The sequence below is a fragment of the Salmo trutta genome, chromosome 6, assembly GCF_901001165.1.
Source record: "Salmo trutta chromosome 6, fSalTru1.1, whole genome shotgun sequence".
In the NCBI taxonomy this organism is placed as follows: Eukaryota; Metazoa; Chordata; class Actinopteri; order Salmoniformes; family Salmonidae; genus Salmo; species Salmo trutta.
The window spans coordinates 8,183,930-8,187,162 of record NC_042962.1 but is presented as its reverse complement, the minus strand read 5'-3'; positions in this window follow the sequence as shown (position 1 = coordinate 8,187,162).

The following is a 3,233-nucleotide window of genomic DNA, read 5'->3' as shown; positions in this document are numbered from 1 at the left end:
ATCTTATGTTTCAACCCCTCTCTGACCACTCAATCTCCTCTTCCCTGTATTATAGACAACCATTTTACTATATTCTCCCCAATTCCATTCTGTTTTATTCTTTTCTGTTCTGTTCTACATGTCTGAGTGACACATTTACCAATGTCTCTAGACTGATGGACCCTGCTCTTGATCCCTCCTGTGTCATCGTGACCCCTAACCTTTTATCAGCCCTCTATGACCTCCCCGGGCCAACCTGTTAGCCTTTCTACCAGAGTTCAGCCTCTCAGCCCTCACGCACAGTCAGTTCCTCCAATCATAAGCCAGGTCAGAAGTCAAATACATGCGATTGTAACAGTATAGCTTCCGTCTCTCTCCTCGCCCCTACCTGGCCTCGAACCGGGGACCCTCTGCACACATCAACAACTGACACCCACGAAGCATCGTTACCCATCGCGCCACAAAAGCCGCAGCCCTTGCAGAGCAAGGGGAACAACTACTTCAAGGTCGCAGAGCGAGTGACGTCACCGATTGAAACGCTATTAGCGCGCACCACCGCTAGCTAGCTAGCCATTTCACATCGGTTACACACTAGTCACACAGAGTCTTTGGAGCATTGGGCATCCACAATCCTACATACCCAGGGGTTGGAACCAAAAGTTTTTTCCAATAGTTCCATTCCAAAATAGAACCTCTGTTTTATTTATTTCGTTTTAGTGTGGAACTGGTTTAAACCCCTAAAAAGTAATGGTTCATATATAGTTCCTTCTCATTATTTTGTTAACCTGTGAAATCAACAAAGTTTTTACAAAATAGCTCATTCATTTACTCGACCCATTTGAACAGATAGAGAAGGTTACTATGGAACGCGTCAGCTCGTTGTTTACATGTTAGATTGTCAGATAAGTAGATGTGTGAGATGCAACTGTAACTTGACAGCTGGGGAAATAGTGAGAGAGAGGGGGAGGGTGTTGAACATCATGACATGATGTGAACTGTGTGTTTAGGCAATTACTAGTATTAGAAATTCACCAAATTCCGGAATTATATACTAAATATTAGGAATAGTTTTGGAACTAAAAATACAATACAATACATTATACTGTTCTCCAAGATTTGAAAATAACTGTTCTGTTCTGGAACACTAGAGATCACTTTCATTCCCCGTTCTGTTTCCGTTCTTTAAAAAAAAAATGTTTTTTTTTCATTCTGTTCCCTGAACAGGTTTCAACCCCTGCTAGAGCTGAAATGGTCCTGTCTAAAGTGGAGGACTTTAACCCTGTTTCTGTTTCCTCTCTGAAGTGGTGGACTTTAAAACTTCTTAGGGCTAGGGGGCAGTATTGAGAATTTTGAAAAAAATATGTGCCCATTTTTAACTGCCTCCTACACCAACTCAGAAGCTAGGATATGCATATTATTGTTCAGGTTTGGATAGAAAACACTCTGAATTTTCTAAAACTGTTTGAATGGTGTCTGTAAGTATAACAGAACTCATATGGCAGTCAAAACCCTGAGACAAATTCTGACAGGAAGTGGATACCTGATGTGTTGAATTACCTTTAAGCCTATGCCATTGAAACACACAGGGGCTTATTCAACGTTGAGCACTTCCTATGGCTTCCACTAGATGTCACCAGTCTTTACAAAGTGTTTTGAGTCTTATACTGTGAGATCTGACCGAACAAGAGCCTTGGAACGGTGGTGGCCGATTAGACTCTGGCGCGCGAGTTCATGTTGGGTACTCTCGTTCCAATACGTTTTAATAGAGAATGCAATCGTCCGCCTCAAATATTATTCATGTTCTGGTTAAAAAAGTCACTAATGATTTATGCTATACAACGTTTGACATGTTTGAACGAACGTAAATATATTTTTTCCCCTCGTTCATGAAGTGAAGTCCGGCGGGCATAGATCATGTGCTAACAACACAGAGCTTTTTGGACATAAATGATGAGCTTTTTCGAACAAAACTACATTCGTTATGGACCTGGGATTCCTGGAAGTGACATCTGATGAAGAGAATCAAAGGTAATGGATTATTTACATAGTATTTTCGATTTTAGATCTCTCCAACATGGCGGTTAGTCTGTATCGCAAAGCATATTTTTCTGGGCGCAGTGCTCAGATTATTGCAAAGTGTGATTTCCCAGTAAGGTTATTTTTAAATCTGGCAAGCCGGTTGCGTTCACGAGATGTAAATCTATAATTCTTTGAATGACAATATAATATTTTACCAATGTTTTCGAATAGTAATTATTTAATTTGTTGTGCTGATTTGACTGGCGGTTATTGGAGGGAAACGATTTCCTGAACATCAACGCCATAGTAAAACGCTGTTTTTGGATATAAATATGAACTTGATAGAACTAAAAATGCCTGTATTGTCTAACATAATGTCCTAGGAGTGTCATCTGATGGAGATTGTCAAAGGTTAGTGCATAATTTTAGCTGATTTTATGGTTTTGGTGACGCCTGTCTTTGAATTGACAAAACATTACACACAGCTATTGTCAATGTACTCTCCTAACATAATCTAACTTTATGCTTTCGCCGTAAAGCCTTTTTGAAATCGGACAACGTGGTTACATTAAGGAAATGTTTATCTTTCAAAGGGTGTAAGATAGTTGTATGTTTGAGAAATTTGAATTATGACATTTAATTGTTTTCAAATTTGGCGCTCTTGATATTTCACCTGTTGTTGATAGGGTGTACCAGGGGTGGAATGCTTGCGTCCCACAGCCCCTAGAGGTTAACCCTGTTTCTGTTTCCTCTCTGAAGTGGTGGACTTTAACCGTGTTTCTGTTTCCTGTCTAAAGTGGTGGACTTTAACCCTGTTTCTAATCCTGTCTGAATTTGTGGAATTTAACCCTGTTTCTGTTTCCTGTCTAAAATGATGGACTTTAACCCTGTTTCTGATCCTGTCTGAAGTGGAAATACTTTAACCCTGTTTCTGTTTCCTGTCTAAAATGATGGACTTTAACCCTGTTTCTGTTTCCTGTCTAAAGTGGTGGACTTAACCCTGTTTCTGTTTCCTGTCTAAAGTGGTGGACTTTAACCCTGTTTCTGATCCTGTCTGAAGTGGAAAGACTTTAACACTGTTTCAGTTTCCTTGCTTTTAAGTGATGGACTTCAACCCTGTTTCTGTTTCCTGTTTGAAATGGTGGTCTTAACCCTGTTTCTGTTTCCTGTCTAAAGTGGTGGACTTAACCCTGTTTCTGTTTCCTGTCTAAAGTGATGGACTTTAACCCTGTTTC